General features: G+C 35.7%; 1 pseudogene; it reads right to left on the reverse strand.

Moving 5' to 3' along the window:
- Positions 1 to 4,188: 4,188 nt before the first annotated feature.
- LOC144366472 (calcium-binding protein 39-like) overlaps positions 4,189 to 20,009 on the reverse strand; it is a 40,385-nt pseudogene continuing 24,564 nt past the window's right edge.

A 20,009-nucleotide genomic window follows, 5' to 3' on the forward strand; every position in this document is an offset into this window, starting at 1 on the left:
ATAGTAAAGTCAAGAAAGCTATCCCATGTATCAAAAAAAGACATAAAATATCAATAAATGTAATAGAAAGTATAAGATTGTTATAATAAAATTATAAAACATTGGTGAAAGAAATTGAAGATAAAAAAATTGAAATGCATCCTATGTTCATAGATTGGAAGAATTGGCATTGTTAAGATGTCCATAAGACCTACAATGATCTATAGATTCAATGCAATCCTTATCAAGATACTAGTGACATTCTTCACAGAACTGGAAACAATCCTAAAATTTGCACAGAACCATAAAAAGAAAACCTTGAAAAACCAAAGTAAAGCTGAGCAAAAAACAGAACGCATTTTAGTACATGACTTGAAATACACTGTAGCGCTGTAGTAATCAAAGCAGCATAGTGTTGCCATTAAAACAAACACAGAAACCAATGGGATAGAAGAGACCCTAGAACTAAAACTACACATCTGTAGTCAACTAATTTTTGTCAGAGGCGTTAAGAACATGAATTGGAAAAAGAAGATTATTTTCAACAAATGGTGCAGGGAAAGTTGGGTATCCACATGTAGAAGAATGAAACTAGATCCCTATCTCACAGCAGGTAGAAAAAAAGTCAACTGAAAATACATTACATACTTAAATGTAACCCTAAAAACACAAATTAAAAAAGCAAAACTAGACTAATAGGATTATATCATACTAAAATGCTTCTGTACAACAAAGAAATAATCCTCAGTGAAGAGACAACCTATACAATGAGCAAAAACATTGGCAAACTATACATCTGACAAGGCGCTAATAATCAGATTGTGTAAGGAAATAAGACAATAACATTTTTTTTAATTCTCTTCATAAAGTTAACCTAAATAGACATTTTTCAAAGCAAGATGTACAAATGGCTAACAGGTATATAAAAATTGGTCAATTTTACTGACCACCAAGGAAGTGCAAGTTAAAACAACACTGAGACATCACTTCACTTCAGTAAGAATGTTTATTATCAAAAAGACAAAAAATAAATGAGGACAGAGAAAGGGGAACCATTGTACATTATTGGTGGAAACATAAATTAGCATAACTATTATGAAGAAAGTATAGAAGTTCCTTAAAAATTAAAAATAGAACTACTGTAAACTCTAGCAGTCCCACTCATGGGTATACATCCAAATAAATGGAAATCAGCATGTTGAAGAGACAACTGCACTCCTAAATTTATTATAGCATTATTCACAATGTCTAAGATACCAAATAAACTTAGATATCCATCAATGAATGAATTTTAAAAGTTTATGATCTGTATGAGTACTATTTGGCCATAAAAAGTATTAAATCCTGTCATTTGCAACAACTTTAATAGACCTGGAATATATTGTTAAAGTGAGTTAGGTCAGGCAAAGATCTCACTCACACATGGAATCTCACTACACATGGAATCTAAAAAAGTTAGTCTTATTGTAGTAGAGAATAACATGGTGGGTACCAGAAGCTAAGGAGGGTAGGAGGAGAAGAGGAAGAGTTTGATTAATGGAGAGTTACAGTTAGGTAGGAGAAATAAACTCTGGTGTTCTATTATACAGTAGAGTGAATATACTTCACAATAATTCGCTGCATACTTCAGAATAGCTAGAATAGGGATTTAGAATGTACTCACCATAAAGAAATGACAAAACTTTAAGGATATTAATATACTAATCACCCTGATTTGATAATTACATAGTGTATACTATAATGGTACATAGTGTATACCATAATGGAAACCTAACTATATACTCCATAAATGTGCACAATTATGTATCAATCAAAAAATAATAAAGACAAAAGTCACAGAAGACTCACTTTATAGATATTTGACTTGAAAATCAGGGTAATATCAAAGATATTAGAAAGACGTTAGCAAGGCAATTAACAAAAAAGTGTCAATTGCCTTTTTGAAATAATTGAAAAATGTATTTTTTTGAAAAATATAAATTTGATGATAATACCACAAAGTATATTAACAGCTGCCTAAACAGCTGCATGAACAGCTGTATTCTAAACCACTGTAAAACACAAAGAGGCAGATGTTGTGCATTACAGGAAAGGAAATGTATTTGAATCATGAAGCCTGGTGATAAGAAGATTGAATTCCAGCTCACATTCTTCTCATAAAGCAAACTCACATTCTTCCCACTGAGTCTGGGGTGGTACTACACCCACCTGCAGGAAGCTCATCCACAGAAGCACATTTCTGCTCTCAGTGTTGTTCATTTTGGAGATGGCACCATTTTTAAATATGCACCAAACTCTGTGAGGTGACCTCATTGATTAGTCTCAGTTTGATCCCTATGAGCAAAATTTATGAACGTATAGGAGGCAGAGTTTTCTATAACCCAAGAGAAGTATGTATCTGTACATGCCAGAGTGGTACCAAAGTAAGGATAACCTTAGCCAGGCCTAGATTACTAAGGGTCCATCAAGTACGAAAAGGGCAGAAAAGTAGACCAAAATTTGACGAGGTCTAAAGGTTGGGACAAAGAATGACTCAGCAGCATCCTACAGAGACTAATGGCTAAAAACCAGATGGGAATAAGGATACCACAGCAGTGCCATCTGTATCAAAGGAGCCACTGAGAAGCAGATGCCCTCCCCTCCCACTACTTGGCACTCTGTAAGCAACAAGCAACTGAATAGGAACCCAGGCCAGGGAGTTGGTGAACCCTGAACTGACAGATTCAATTTCTTTTAGCTATCAAGATGGGAGAAAAAAATTAAAATTAAGAAATATAGGAAGTGAAACACTTCATAGATTTGCACCTGTTGTGCAAATGCAGACTGAAATTAAATAACTACCTCAAAGTTGGGATGAATTAAACTGCATTTACATAATCATTGTACTTAATATTGTTAAAGGGGAAAAAAGACAATTCAGGGGAAATGGCTTAAGGTTGTCTTGATTTAGCATTTCAGCTGCTATTGGAACACATAGAAATTTCTAAGAAATGCCCTCATCAACATTACTTCTTGAACTTTTTCTGTTGGCTCTCCCATATTGATTTTTATGCACCTGTAGTACACCTTTAAAAGTATCTATGCCATAGCACAACTGTTTTATGTTAGTGGTTTTTATTGCATATGAATGGAAAATTAGGAGAAATGTATATAATGCAAAAATCTAAAGAAAATTAGTCTTCCAATCAAAATTTTAATATCACACTTTCTACTGTTACCAAGATTGTACAACTAAATCTTCATCTTTTAGTTAGGAATGTCATTCCAAGAACTGACATATGCTACTGATTAAATCCTAAATCATCTAGAAAGAAGGAAAGAAAGAAGGAAAGACTCCAAAGTCTGGTAAGTCTCACTCTTGCTTTTCTTTAGCCTACCTATGATTAAGTCAGTTTTGTATCTGGCCTCTGTACCTAGCTCAGGAAGTGAATGGAGTGTTTATGTTTCCTGCTTTAAATGGCTGAGAAACCCAAAATTAATCTGTCTACTCACTGCTGTATTAGAATTATGTAATTTGGTTTTCTTTCTCTATATAAGATTTTCTGTCTTATTATGGAATCATTCTAAAAGCTACTTAAATTTTAATGGAATAATAATAATAATGTACTTAAAATAATCTTTAAGCATCAGAAACTGTATGAATGCAGATGATCAAAACACTAGTATAGAAAGGCAAAATTAAAGTTCTATAAATTAGAATAATTTATTTTATAAAGTAAAATACAATGTATTTTTAGAAGATCTGCTATCTTTTAATATAACACTGTTAATTATATAAATATTGAAAATTCAGCAGATAAAATACATCAAGAAAGTTAAAATTCCACCTGTGAGACATAAACCTAACATTTTGATGAGTTTTTTCCCATCCCATTTCCATTTTAGAGGAAAAAGAGTACACGAAAACATGCATATTTTAAAAACAGCTTATATACTTTGAGAATTTTTTTCCTTAATAATAAATTCTGAACATCTTTCAATGTCATGAAATATTCAACCACAGGATTTCTAAAGGCTACACAAGAGTCCATTGTAAAATCTTAACACAAACTGATTTACCCATCTCTTGTTGGGATTAACTATTACATTTTTTGAGCTCTAAAAATCATCTTTAATAAATAATCAATATAGTAAAATATTTATGACTATCTACAATTAATTTTTAAGAATAAATTCCTGGCACACTGGCTACTCCCCACTTGAAATAGATCAACAATTGTGGAGCCACTGGAAGACGAGCAGAATTCCCAAATCAGAGAAGCAGTGATCAGTAGAAGCACAGGCATAGTGGCTTTTGTTGTTGCTGCTGTTGTTTAAAAGTTTTGCCGGGGAAGTTGTATTCTGCACAATGGCAGGAGCATGAGTGTTCTGTGGGAGAGGGGAAATCCTCTGGGGGAAAAGAAAGGAGGAATTCTAAAGGTCTTAAGATCTTCCAACTTCACCATCATTCTTGGGAGCAGAAAGGAGATTTAAATACAGTACAGAAGCCAGTGTAACTGGCTGATGCACTACCAGCTGGAGAGGGTGAGCACTGGAACCAGAATCCATCTTTAAAAGGGTGCCTTTTGTGCATGGGGAGCAGGGATCTCCATTTTCTTTCTGTCTTATAACTTTTTTTTTAATATCCTGTTTTCAACATCCAAAAGATACTACAGACTCCAGTCTCCATCTCTTCTTCTTCTTCCCCTTCTCTGCCCCTTCCCCTCACACTCCTCCTCCTCCTCCTCCTCCCCTACTCCTCCTCATCCTCCTCCTTCTTCTTCCCTTTCCCTTTCCCCTTCTGTCTAAATGGATTAGTGGGTCCCAGCTCAAAAGTCAGCCCCACTAGGGCTGTAATAGGCTAAAAGTCTAAAGGCCCTACCCTAAAATCTGGTGCTTTAGTGCCACACAATTCCCCAGGGCAGCACCCCACAGTCTGGCACAATTTGTCAGGTCCTCTCCTGAGTTGAGTGGTAAAAATTCCTGAAGGACTCTCAAAGTCATATTGCCCATCAGGAGAGGGGTGGAAAGAGTAAGAATTGCTATCAAGTGGGGGGCATGCATCTGCCATACAGTGATACATAATGCAGGATTTTCAGAACTGCCTATCATGGACATCGATTGAAGCAGTGGAGTTTAATAGTCCCACCCAAACAAGACACCTGCCACCACCTGCCAGAGATTAAGTATCAGAGACTCTCAGACCCATTCTGATACTGAAATGCAGTGCAGAGCAGCCAGCCACAGCTGTGAAGAATTAGCATGTGGGCAAACAGGGTCATACCAGCAGACTACTTGTCCTGGGAAATGGGCAAGTGAGCACACCCGCTACACCTTCTGGGATTTACTGTGTCTTTCAAAAAGAGTCTCCCATAGAAGGGTAGGGCACCCTCCTCAGTTGAGGAGATTCAGCTGGGCAGGTGTCTCAGACCTAGCAGAACTGCCCTCAAGAAGGGAGGAGGGTTTTATTTGAAGTTAGCCCCTGGGATGAGCTCTTTCAGTCAGAACACAAAGATGCTTTTCCACAGGAAACCGCAGACAACAAAGTTGAAGACACTTGGGAGGTTCCATCAAACCATCCTCAGAACTTTTAGAACACCATAAAAACTCTGCAACCAATAAGCTCACTTTTGAGGAAGACAATGAGAGGCCAGAATGAAGTAGAAGGACTTGAGTGTAGGGAAGCCTTTGAAACAACAGTCTGATCTAGAAAGTTCTAATAATAGACATACTGTGGAGTGGCCCAGTGCAGTTGCTGCCAAACCCAGTTATACTGTGGATGCTTTAATATCTACTACAAAGCCCAATATCATATTAATCCAAAACAGGAAATCTCACTAAGAACTCCCTCCTTCTTAGAGATGTCAGCAAAGATTAATTTTTGACCTTTTAATGTTAGAATTTTCTATTTCACTGGTATAACTTTATGTACTGATTTGACAGCTTTCCCCAATCTATTGAAAATTGCATCCCCTAAACCATCTTTATGCATTTTTTATCAGTAATGTTATTATGTGTTAACTGGAGATATTTATGCTATGTTCTTCTCATTTATTCATTGCCCTTCGTATCTCTCTCCTTGCTATTATCTCTTCTATCTACTCTCTTTCCCAACTCCCTATTTTTTCCTCCATATTTGCCTTATGATTTTATGATAATTGACTGTGTTTGTTTCATTTTGATGGTTGTGAAGCTGCGGATTGAACCCACAGGTACTCAGCTACCGAACCACATCCTTAGCCCCTTCTGCTTTTAGTGTTGGGACAGGATCCTCCTAGCTAGCCAGAAAGATCCTCTGAATTGCTGGGGTTCCAAATCAGTGCCTTTACGCCTGGATTTTTAAAAAATATTTTAAATTCATGAAAGAATTTAATCAGACCTATGCATTCTGTTTCTCTTCAACCCTGTCTTTTACTCTCACCCTCTTTTTTCTCACACATTGCTTTTCCATCTTTTGCCTCTATTCCTGCTTCAGACTTATTTTTTATTTTGCAGGTTATTTTTTAAATATGTATGTGTGTATGAGTATACATGTTTTTAGTTTGTGGGTGTGTGTAGATGGGTTCTGCTTTTTTGGTTCAGTTTTTCTTTTACTGATATATTTAGTTCCTTAGATTTTTTTTTTAAATTTTGTCTTTCATTTAGGTTTATTCTTTGTATTTTTTATTTATATATGGCTGCTTTGTTCTTTTCTTTTTCATCTTAAAGTTTATTTTTATAATCATAATTATTGTTATTGCAAAACCAAAAACAGTTTTAGTTAAGTTCACTGCTACTTGCCTTATAGCTAACCTGGATAGCTTGTTTCTTATCTGCTCTCAAAGGATGAAGATTTTCCACTATAGCAGAAGGAACTTGCCACACCCACTGATACCAAAATATATTAAGTAATGACAAGATTATAAGCATTAAAAATGGGTTTCTAAAGTAGAAGACTTAAAGTTTCTACTTTAAATATGTTAAGTTATGGGTTTTTTTTTCCACAAACTAGCTACACTTTTTTTCCTGACAGTCTTTCTGGTCTTATTTTTGAAGATAAAACACACCAGAAACAAACAGTGAAATAGTTTCTAGGGGTTGTGGGGTGGGGGTAATGGGGAGTTGTTTAACAGGTGAAGAGATAGAGTTTTCATTTTGTAAGATGAAAATATTCTGGAGATTGGATGCTCAACAATATAAATACACTGTACCCTTTCTAAAATTTTCAGTAAAATATGGTTAAAATGGTAAATGTAATGTGTTTTGTACCATAATTATGTTTTTTAAGTTAAAAAAATTAAGTTAGATGAAATATATTTCCCACATAATGACAAAATAGATAACAGATGATACAATTAAAGGTGATTATAATTATGCTATCAAAATACAAATATATACATGTGACCAACGGTATTTTCAAAATGCTAATATAATTTACCCTGTAGAAATTCAAAAATTACACTAATAAAATAATAAAATGTCCTTCTTATTCCAAGATGTAATTTTCCGTTTCCTTTCACCACCCACTTCCTCTCCCTGAAGGTAGCTTCTGTTGCTGTCTCCTACATACCTTTCCAGAGTTATTTTGTGTGTGTGCACCTCAAGAGGAAGCTTAGATCCTTTAATCTGCTTCTAATATATATGACAACATGCTTTACAGAGTGATACATTTTCCTTTTGTCACTTAATTATATGTGTTAGAGTACATTCCACATGAGCTTGTAACAAGTACTTTGTTTTTTCCACAATGTGCAGACTGGCCTCATAGACTGCATTTTATTTATTGATGCCTCTTGTGATCCACATTATATATGGTTGGCTACAATCAGGTATAAAGAATATAACTTTTTGTTTTTTAAAGTTAAATTGCCTCAGGTGGGCACGGCGGCCCACCCCTGTCATCCCAGCTACTCAGGAGGCTGAGGCTAGAGGAGCACAAGAGTGGGCCCAGCCTCAGTCACTTAGCAAGACCCTGCCTCAAAATAGAAGAAGAATGAGAAGGAGGAGGAGGAGGAGGAGGAGGAGGAGGAGGAGGAGGAGGAGGAGGAGGAGGAGGAAGGGAAGGAGGAGAAGAAGGAAAGAAAGAAGAAAGAAGGGAGGAGGAGGAGAGGTGGAAGAAGAAGAGGAGGAGGAGGAGGAGAAAGAGGAGGAGGAGGAGGAGGAGAGCTGGGAATGTAGCTCAGTGGTAGAGAATTCCTGGGTTCCATCCCCCCCTACCTCAAAAAAATAGTTTCTTTAGAGACCAACTGAATTTAAATGACCTAGATGATAATTCAGAAAATCCTCAAGTACCTTAAAAATATCAAAGGCATCTAAAGCAATATCAAATGTTGATAAATCCACATACTTGAAGAAATCTCTGAATTGGTTAGAAAAAATAGGATGGTTTTGACAAGTGCTTCATGTTGAATACATTCTCTCAGCATAATCCCACAATGTAAGGCAATCCATGGGGCTTCAGGTCCCTTGAGGAACGTATACAGAATATGAGGAAGTGCACTAATATACCCCACAGCAGGATTCTGAGTGTCTATCTGTCTTCTCAGGATGTTGTTCAATATTTAGGTCACATTTTTTTTTCCCTCCAAGTCTATCATCTGTAGGTCAGCTATCATCACCAGCAGCCCCCTGCTGTAGAGTTCAGCTGAGCCACTGCTTCTCTTGGGATTCCTTCTTATTTGTACCACACAGAATTCCTTTCATTGCTTTCAAGATTTTGACACTTCTTCTGGAGCCTTTTCAGTCTATTGTCTTGCTTTTCCAAAATGGAAATATTGTTTTTTCAGAATTTTCACAATTTCTGCTGGATTTTTGCGTGATTTACTAAAGAAAGACTTTTTCCCCCCACATATAATATCCTCTTCTTCCAATATGGAATGTGAAGGAAACAGCTGCACCACCACCACCACTCTAATGGTCTCTAGACCACAGTAACTCCATTCTGCTTTGTTCTCTATGTTATTGTCTTTTTTCGTTTTGTTTTACTTGGATTATTTTGTTTTTTACTTCCTAATTGGGGATTGCCATTTCTATCTTCTTTAGCATAACACATTAATTTGATTTATATATTACATCCTTTTGTCTTACCATGTTCTATATTTCCATCTTCTGTTTTTCGTCTATTCACTTTTTCATTATCTATCTCTCTTCCTTCCAACTCCCTATTATTTTTCTCTTTCTCCTTTCTTTCTTCTTTTATCCAGCCTCTTCTTTCTCTTTGATTTTCATAACGTATATTGTAGCATTCTTTGACGCATTGAAGTACTATTCCCCTGTTCCACTAGGATGTATTAGAGTTGAAGAAAATGTTTTACTCAGTTTGAAGACTTAGTAGTATATAATTTGGACTTCAGTATTTGCAGTTATAGGTAATCACTAGTTCCCTTTAAAGAGGTAATTTATCAATTACCAAAACACAATAACTGGATCCTTTGACACACTTATACTCTCCTTGCTTGGATCACATAGTAAAGAGAAAGCAGTCTACTAAAGAGTACTCCAGCTAACAGTGGGGAAAATATCCACTTTATCAGATTGGCAAATCTCAACACATAACTACAGAAAACAGGAGAAAACTGGGAAACAAAATACCTCCAAAAATCTATGTCCCTTCCCCAACAACTGAATTCTTAGACAGTGAAGTGGGTAAAATTTCAGACAAATAATTCAGAAAGTTGATGATTAAATGTTCAAGAAACTAAAAGAAGATTTAAGAAATGAACTGAGAAAAAGCACAGTTGGTAAAAATCATTAAAATAAAGTGATAGATAGTCACAAGTCATCCATGGGCTGTGTGTGGACTATGTTGCACATAGTAGCCTAATGAGGGGATAAGTCTGGCATTGGGAACCTCCCGTGGCACTCCTAAAGGAGTTGATTACCTGATTCAGGTGAACTTCCCCCTCAAGCTCTGCCAGAGATCCCACACAGCAAGTGAGATGGGAGTGACCTGCCAAGATATCAATCAACCTGCTGACTGCAAGACACCAGGAAGCAAGACACTGCCCTTAGAACCTTATCCCTGCCTTTGATGTACCCCAATATAAATAAAGCAAGCACTGGCTCCATTTTGCCAGAGTACAGAAGCTCTATTGTCTGATTGGCTTGCCCATCCCACTCCCACTTTTGAAACTATTTTCTGTAGTCTGTGTTTTTTTTTCATCATTCCATTGTTCTTAGCTTTTATTTCTCAGCCAGTCCACTGCATCAAGGGGAACGTCATTTCCATCGCCTGCGCAAGACACAGGCGAGAATAGGTATTCTGAAAAACAACCAAATAAATATCCTAGAAATAAAATAATCAATAAATAAAATTAAAATTATAGGGACTGGGGTTTTGGCTGAACGGTTAGAGCACTCGCCTAGCAAGTTCCAGGTGCTAGGTTCCATCCTTTATTTTATTATTTATTTTTATAAATAAACAAAATAATACCTTTATTTTATTTATTTATAATAAAGGTACTGTATCCAACTACAATAAATTTATATATATATATTTATATATATATATATTATTTTATTTTAATTTTTACAAATATATATGTAAAATATATATATTTATTTTTTACAAATATATATGTAAAAAATTTATATATATATAAAACTATATTTTATATATAAATAAATTTATATGTATATAAATTTATATATATATATAAATTTACAAATATATATGTAAAAAATTAAAATTATAATAGAAAATATCACTAATAGATAAGACCATGCAGAAGACAGATTTTTAGGTCCAAAAGACAAGGTATATAATCTTGAAAACAGCCAGAAATAAAGTAAACATGATAAGAGAGCAAGACCAAAATGTTCAGGAAATGTGGAATAATACAAAAAGGCTAAAATATAAACATTGAGAAAGAAAGTGAGATACAAACTAAGGGATGCATATACTTTTTAATGAAGTAATAAAATTCCCAGACCTTGGGAATGAGATGGATAGCCAAATAAGGGAATTCAAAACTCCAAATAGACAAGATGAAAAAAAAAGACACATTATAATTAAAATGCCTAATATACAGAACAAGGATAGAATTGAAAAAGCTTCAAGAAAAACATAGTAGGTCACATTTAGAGGTAAACCAATATGCATCACCATTGATCTCTCACCCCAGACTTTAAAAGCTAGGAGGGCTTGCAATAATGTTTACTAAGCTCTGAAAGATAACAATGGCCATCCAAGAATACATTATACAGTAAGGCTATCTTTCATAATTGAAGAAGAAATAAAACCCTTCCATGATAAACATAAACTAAAAAATTCATGACCACTAAACCAGCACTACAGAAATACTTCATGCAGAGGAAATACAAAACCAACTTGAAAACCAGCAAACAAATGAATCTCACTAGAAGATTAGCTTCATACAGGAGAACTAAGTCCAAATAAAACATTAGAAATAAATCAAAATGATAAGAAATAAGAATCATCTCTCTACAACAATTTTTTAAAGACAGAGAGCGAGAGAGAGAATTTTTTAATATTTATTGTTTTTAGTTTTCAGTGGACACAACATCTTTTTTTGTATGTGGTGCTGAGGATCGAACCCGGGCCACACACTTGCCAGGCGAGCACGCTACGGCTTGAGCCACATCCCCAGTCCTCTCTGTAACAATTTTGAATGTAAATGGTCTCAATTCTCCAATTAAAAGACATAGACTGGTAGTGTGGACTAAGAAAGAAGATTCAACCATATATTTTTTACAAGAGACTCACTGAACAAGGTAATGCATGCATAGGCTAAAGGTGAAAGGTTGACAAAAAGGTATTCCATGTAATTGTAGACCAAAAGCAAAGAAGAATAGCTACTCGTATCTGACAAAGCGAACTTCAAGACAAAATTAATCAAATAGACAAGGAAGGTCACTTCACACTGGCTAGGGGATTATACAACAAGAAGATATAGTTATTGTGAATATTTATGTCCCAAAATGTCAGTGCACCTACTTGCAAAAAATAAATACTACTCAGGAAGAAAACAAAGATGTCCACTTTCAACACTCCTATTCAATATAGTTCCTGAAAATCTAGCCAGAGCAATCAGGCAAAAGAAGGAAATTAAAGAAATACAAATAGGAAAAGATGAAGTCAAATTATCTCTGCTAATGACATGCTCTTATATCTAGAAGATCCAAAAAACTTCACCAAAAGTCTTCTGAAGCTAATAAACAAATTAAGTAAAGTAGCAGGCTCAAAGATCAATAATATGCTATTGGTATCAAAACAGACATAAAGACCAATGGAATAGACAAGAAGGCACAGTGACAAACCTACACAGTTAAAGTCATCTGATCCTTGACAAAGGTGCCAAAAGCATACATTGGAGAAAAAATGCATTCTTAACAAATGATGTTAGGAAAACTATATATTCATATGTAGAAGAGTGAAACTAGATCTCTCTTACTCTGCATAAAAATCAACTCAAAGTGGACTAAAGAACTAGGAATTAACCAGAAACTTTGCAACTGCTAGAAGAAAACGAGGTCAACACTCAAACAAATTGGTGGTGCAGGCACCAACTTCATTAATAAGACTACTAAAGCACAAGACACGAAACTGGAAATCAATAAGTGGGATAACTTCAAATTAAAAAGCTTTGGCACAAGAAATGAAACATTTAAGAGCATGAAGAGAGAACGTATAGAATGGGAAAAAAATTCTGTCAGTTTTCCAATAGATTAATATCCAGAATATATTAAAAAAAAAAAAAAGGACTGGAGATGTAGCTCACTGGTAGGGTGCTTGCTTACAAGTATGAGGCTCTCTGTTTGATCTCCAACAATGTAAAAACAAAACAAAAAACAAGAACTCAAAAATTCAACACCAAAAAAAAAAAAAACCCGAAAACAAAAAGCCCAGTTGATAAGTGAACAAAAAAACTAAACAGACATTTCTCAAAAGAAGAAATACAAATTACCAACAAATGTATAAGAAACAGTTCAGTATACTTAGGAATTATGAAAATGCAAATAAAAATTACACTAAGTTTTTATCTCACTTCAATTAGAATGGCAAACATCAAGAATACAAATAATGAGCCAGATGTGGTGGCACATGCCTGTAAATCCCAACAACATCAGAGACTGAGTCAGGAGGATTGAGCTTGAGGCTAGCCTCAGCAACACAGTGAGATTCTTGGTAACTTAGGGAGACTTTGTCTCAACACACACAAAAAAAATTATAAAAGGGTCTGGATGTAACTAAATGGTAAAGCACACCTGGGTTCAATCCCCAGTATGCCCCCCCAAGAAAGAATATGAATAATAATAAATTATAGAGAGGATATGGGGGGAAGGGTATACTAATACATTGTTGGTGGGCCTGAAAATTTGTACAACCACTTTAGAAAGCAGAATGGAGATTCCTCAAAAGACAAGGAATAGAACCCCATGTGTCTCTGATATCCCATTCTTTGGTGTTTATCCAAAGAGCTAAAATCAGAATTCTGTAGTGATACACACAAACCAGTGTTTATATGAACACCTGGTCAACACTCAAACAAATTAGTGCAGGCACCAACTTCATTCACAATAGTCATTCACAATAGTCAAGTTATGGAATGGGCTTAGGTATCCCTTAATGGACAGATGGATAAAGAAAATGTGGTGTATATATACACAATGGAGTTTTATACAGACATAAAGAATAAAATTATGTCTTTTTCTAGTAAATGGATGAAACTGGAAACATGCTGAGTGAAATAAGCCAGACCTAGAAAGTCAAGGGTTGAATGGTCTCTGTCATAGGTGAAACTACAGATAATTATAGTAAGAAGAGAGAGAAGCAGAAGGGGGAGAGAAAGGAGGAAAGGAAGGAAGGAAGACTCATGAAAATAGAAGTAGAACAGTGGTGTAGAGAAAGGGGATGGGGGAACAGAAATGAGAAAGAGGATGAACAAGAGGAGTGGAATGAACCAAACTATGTTATGTGCATGTATGAATATGTCCCAATAAAGTCCATTTTTATGTATGACTGTAATACAACAATTAAGAAATATGTTTTTAAAAGAATTAACCCCTAAAGTTTGATAGTAGTCCCCACAGAATCCCCTTTTTTGTGATTTTCATTGTCAGAGTCAATACATCCCCTGAATGCCTCTACAGCATCCATCCCCTCTGCAACATTTCAAAGTGCTCATCTTCCCCCAAACTTCACAAAATGCATGGCATTTCCCAAATCACTCTTATCAACTTAACATATATATTATGTCTGTTTTACTTTGCATTTGTTGGCCAGTGAGTTTTTTCCTATTAAATGTTTATTAGTCACTTGAATATATATTCACTTGTGATTTTTAAAAAATCATCTTGTTCTTTATGCATTTTAAAGGGTATTTTTTCTTTTTTCACTTTAAGAGCTCTCTTTGTTAAGGAATTAATATTTTGTGTTAAATACACCACAAATATTATTTTACCAGTATGCTATTATGCTCTTAAACTCTTAATTCAAATAAAATATAAATCACACACTTATAATCTTTATACACTGAACACACCCAAGTAATTAGCACCCACATATGGAAACAGAACAATAGGCCACACAGAAACTTCTCCATTCCTTCTAGTCGTCATTGCTCCAAGAAGATAATATATATTTTAGCTTATAACAACAGAGGCCATTGTGTTTGTTTGTTAAACCTCATATAGTTAGAATTATTCTGCAGGTGCTCTTTCATGCTTGCCTTCTGTCACTCAACATATTTCTGAAATTTATTCATGTTGCACTCATTCTATTGACTTCCACTGTTCTCCACAGATTCTATTGGTGACAGTACTTAGACAGTCTCCACTTTTGGAGAATCTGGGTGTCCCAACAACAGAAGAAAAACCAAGAAATCGAGAAAATGAAATATTTTAAAATTAATCAAATTTCTCCTAGCTGAAAACAAAACAAGCCTTCAGATTAAAAAGAACTACCAAGAAATAGAAGGACAAATGAAATAGACCCCAAATTGGATAAATCTATTTGGAACTTAAGAACATCAACAATAAAATCATCCAGAAACAGGGAGAGAACAGGTTATATCCAGATCAACAAGAATCACAATGGCATCTCACTTTCCATCTAATACAGTATAGATAAGACATAATGAATCAATGCCTAAGAAAATGTGGAAAAATTACTCTATCCTAGAAATTTATATTCATATGCATTATTAATAAACCTGCAGGTAAATATTATGCCATTCAGCAATACAGAGATAATGTAATTATTTGTTTCTAAAATTGATCTAACCTTTCCTACAAAATTCCTATTAAATCCATTGTTTCCAGTTCTGTTTCTTTCCAATATCTCAATTTATCCCACATAACACAGTTTCTTTAAGATTTCTTCTGGCCAGGCATGATGGCACAGGCCTGTAATCCCAGCAGCTTGAGAGGCTGAGGCAGGAGGATCGCAAGTTCAAACCCAGCCTCAGCAACTTAGTGAGGCCCTTAGCAATTTAGAGGACCCTGTCTCTAAATAAAATATAAAAAGGTCTTGGGATGTGGCTCAGTGGTCAAGCATCTCTGGGTTCAATCCCTGGTACAAAAATAAGAAGAAAACAATAATTTCCTCTACCTCAAAACACGTTTCTCCCCTCCAACCCTAATAACATAAAAGAACCTCAGTAGAGGAATTCACATCAGTTCCTCTAACCCATCCTCGGGTCCTCTGGGATCCTCAGGGTTGATTCTTATGTGCCTGGTGATCCTCCTGGTTTCCTTAGCTAATGGCTGTGTTGAAGAATTGTATTTTATTCTCTGGGTTCTGGCAGACCTGGGTAAACTCTCCTTTCTGATGTAAACCCACATTGGTTCCATCCAAGCCCATCCTTCCAGGTCTCATCAAAATCTTTCTCTGACTCTTGCTCAATTCACATGTCCGCACACACCAAGCCACCCCATAGTAACCCCCATGGCAATCCATCTGGTTTTCAAATTAGCTACTTCTCTGTTCCCACCAGACAATAAGGAACTTGTGGATCGACTTTATTTCACACAGGGGTCTAGGGAGCCACTGAAGTCACCCATTCCACCCTTTCTCTCCTAACCACACTTTGCCTCCAGAGTCACCCTGCCCTGCTTGTGCCAGAATGTATTCCTGTAGATTTCACCTGTTTAGGGCTTTCCCTTAACCACAAAATACTATAACTTTCACCCAACTCATGAGAAGCTAGGGAACATTGTGAAATGGATGTTTCTGAAGCTTCTCTTTCTCTTTTCTGCCCACAATCCACTGGCCGAAAATGGCTTTCATTTATCCTACTTCTTTCCAGGCAAAGATCACTCTCCATCATATTCTCCACATTCCACTGGACTTCTCTCTTTTGACTTATGGTGATCAAATTACTATGAAAGAAAAAAGAGGAAGCACAAAATATATTAGTTTAATGACCTCAAAATATCTAACTACCCTCTATAAGTTAAACTTAACTGAAATAGATATCAAAAAGAATAGTAGTTTTTTTATTATAATCATGTGAATATGTAGACAGTTTTTGACTTAAAATTGTTTGACTTGGAATTTATCAACTTTACAGTGACACAAAGGTTATGCATATTCAGCAGAAACCATACTCCAGGTTTTGAATTTTGATATTTTCCTCAGCTAGCAGCATGTGATATGATACTCTCTCCACATACTTGAGCAGAGGTAGTGAGAGGCAGCTCCCAGTTACAAGATCATAAAGGTAAACAACTGGGATTCTGCAGCACACTGTGTTGCAGAACTATGATGCTTAGTAGGCTAGATGTAATTAATGCATGTTTTAATTAGTATATTTTCAACTTACAATAGGTTTATTGTGCTGTAACCTTATCATAAGTCTAGGAGCACCTGATTGGGGGTGAAAGGTCACGTGATTAAATAAGTGAAATAAAAATGCTAAAAAGTATTGCCTACTGTAAAAGAATTGGTCATTAGGAGGACAAAAGCATGGAACTATTGCTTTCTCTTTTAAATCATCGTGTACTACTTAATGTACAGTTTCACCAACTATGGCTTTTATTTCTTCATGTTTATTTTGCCATTAATTGCTGATGAATAATTCCCAGGACCTTGCCTTCCCTTCCACTGATTCTCAAGTAACCTTCTTTCGTTGGAGCAGTCTGGCATTCTTATTGAACCCAGACACCTACCTTTGTGTTCCTTTCATGGTCACTTTCCTTCACACACTTCTGGACAGTATCTCAGCTCCTAGATACTGTGGGTCTAATAATAATAATAATTTTGTGGGTCTAATAATACACACATTATTCCCATGGCAAGAATCCTTCCTCAACTTGTTTGACATTATAGATCCTTCCCACCAGTTTTACCAAACTAACATTTGTGCAGTGTATGTGGCATGAGAAAGTCATTTAAATGTTTTGAATCTCAGTGTTTCCATCTATATAATGGAGATAAGATGATAGGTGACAGACACTGGTGATACAAGTCTAAAATTTTGTACCTAAACGTCTTGGTGCTTGGCTAATTTTTTAATATCCTTGAAATAAATAATAAAAATAAAATGTATGATATGCCTGTTTTAGTTTGGATCTGAAATGTTCACCAAAGGCCCATATGTTAAAGAATTTGTCTCTAGTCCCTAGCACTATTGGAAGGCGGAACTTTAAGAGGTGAGGCCCAGTTAGAGGAAGTTAGGTCACTGGGGACATGGCCTTGAAGGGGATATTGGGACCCTGGCCTGCTTCCTGTCTTTCCCTCTTTGCTTCTTTTCATGACCCTCTTGAGGTGGGTAGCCTCTTCTGCCAAACCCTCTTGCCAGAATATACTGTCCTGCCACAGGCCCTAAGCAATGTGTCCAAACCATGGACTAAATCCTCTGAAAGGACAAGCCAAAAAAAATCTTTCTTCTTGAATATTGATTTTCTCAGGTATTTTATCAGATTGATGGAACACTAACACAATTCCTAAGGTTTATTTTATTATTATTAATTTTTCTGACAAATGGGGAATTTTTTTAAAAAATCACGTCTAGTTTTCCTTTATCTCAGAATATATACCCTTTATTATATTTTGGTTGTTGATTTTTTTCCTTTCTTTTTTTCTCATTTAGAAATACAAAAAGCTTTCTTATATTACATCACTAAGTTAAATCCTCTCTATCCATAATAATATCTCTTATAATTGTCCTTCTATCTGGTCAAGGAATTAATTTTGTCTTATTACTATTTAATTTCCTGTGATATTTATTCTATTTTTTTATGACTTGTGCAAATTTCAATTCTGCTACTAAAATTCTGGTTTCTTACTAAAAATGACATTATTTTTTTTATTTCCCAAAGCTTCTTTTTAATTTCTATCTTTAATATTAAGTCAATACTCCCTCACTGTTTTCCTTACATTCATGAGTTCTTGAATTTTTTTTTACTAGCTCAATGTAAAAAGTTTTGAAAAGTTCAATTTTTATGTCATAAAAACCTTTTCAAGTTCATATTTTTTCACACTTTGACTTCTATATTATATTCCTTTTAATGTTTAACTGTATTTCTATAGACCTAGGTTTGTTGGGGCTTTTTTTTTTTCCTTTGGTGACTCATTTGACTCATTCTAGAGAGATTTATCCAGACCAGATGTTGGCCATAAACAGGACAGAGGATGCTTTGGAACCATCCACTGACCACCTGGATGTTATTACAACACTATTCTCACATGTAAAGCTTAGATTGGAGGCTGGTTGAGAAAGTTTCTCTTCCCCAGTTCAGTAAGCCTGGAAGCCTCAACAAGAAGCCAGAGCTTGAAAGGGGAGCTCCCTCTCTATAGGCATGTTCCTCTTTTTAATGAAGCTGTAGCACTAATTTCTAAGTTACTTTCCAACATTTTTTGCTGTGCATGCCTCTCTGTCAAGTAAAAAAGTGTGATTCTATCTGCCCTACTTTCCAGTTAGAATACCAGCCAGATCAAAGAGAAACTGAATCACCCTGCTGGGTTTCCTTACTGGAACCGCGACCTTCCCTTACAGCTTCTTTTTTAATAGAACAGCAGAAATATGTCTATGTTTAGGCTGAGGTCTTCCTTGTCCTTACATTCAGAAGATGGTTCTCTTTTCAACCAAAGAGAAATAAATCACATTGTCAGTAAAAAGTGTAGAGAGCATTATAAAAATTTAAAGAAGAAATTTACGATTTTTTCCTCTCCATATTTTGTAAAATCAATATTTACTCCTTTTTAAATTTAAGTAATCTTTAGGGGAAAGTTAGATTTCTTTGATACTCTCTTCTCATATTCTGAGTGTTCAGGTACTAATGAATAAATGTGAGGAATGCATGAAACATTTGCCTTTGGCACATAAGTGATATGGTTTACTTAATCATCATGATTTTTTTTCCCTGGATCCATTTGCATTAATTGCCTATCCCTGTGATTTTTCCTTGCTTATCTCTGTATCACAGGAGAAGGGGGCTGTCAGGAGGGAAGTACCGAGACCTATTTAATCCCGGATTCCGTGTCTCTTGGCTTCTGGTTGGCTCTGACACAGGAAGGCACTGGTGGGACATTGCAAAGTGGGAGAAAGGAATAGACAGTCAGCATCTTCCCTTCTCTGGGCCTTCTCTGGGTGGCATTTTCAATACATTTTGGCTCTCTCCAACTCCCTCCTGGTTGGCCTGTGATAACTGCATCTCACCACGGCTGACCCTGCACGCTGGGATTTGATAAAACTGCCTCTTCTCTTTGTTCCCTCCAGCCTAGGGTTGGTGGTTTCTGACAGTTGTTAAGTTCTAAATTTTCACAGCATCCAAGGGCTTCTTCTTTCATCACCTTCCTACATTAAATTCCTTCTGTTTAAAATTCCTAGCATTTTTCTTAGTTATACCCTGAATGATACCCAAGTCATTAAATTAGTAGATAGAGCTATCGCCAACTAAAGAGGATACTCTTTAGAGTTCCGTCTTCCAGTGGGCATTTAATACTATTAATGGTTAAGATAATAAAATGCCAAATAAATGCACGTTTTCACCTTCTTTCTCAGATTCCTCCTCTAATAAATAATTAAATTAGATATTGTTTTTCCTATGAAGGAGTCTTCCTACTTTCCCTGGTGCTGAGGGTTAAATCCAGGGCTTCCTTCTTGCTG

The sequence above is a fragment of the Ictidomys tridecemlineatus genome, chromosome 9 (assembly GCF_052094955.1).
Source record: "Ictidomys tridecemlineatus isolate mIctTri1 chromosome 9, mIctTri1.hap1, whole genome shotgun sequence".
NCBI classification, from domain to species: domain Eukaryota; kingdom Metazoa; phylum Chordata; class Mammalia; order Rodentia; family Sciuridae; genus Ictidomys; species Ictidomys tridecemlineatus.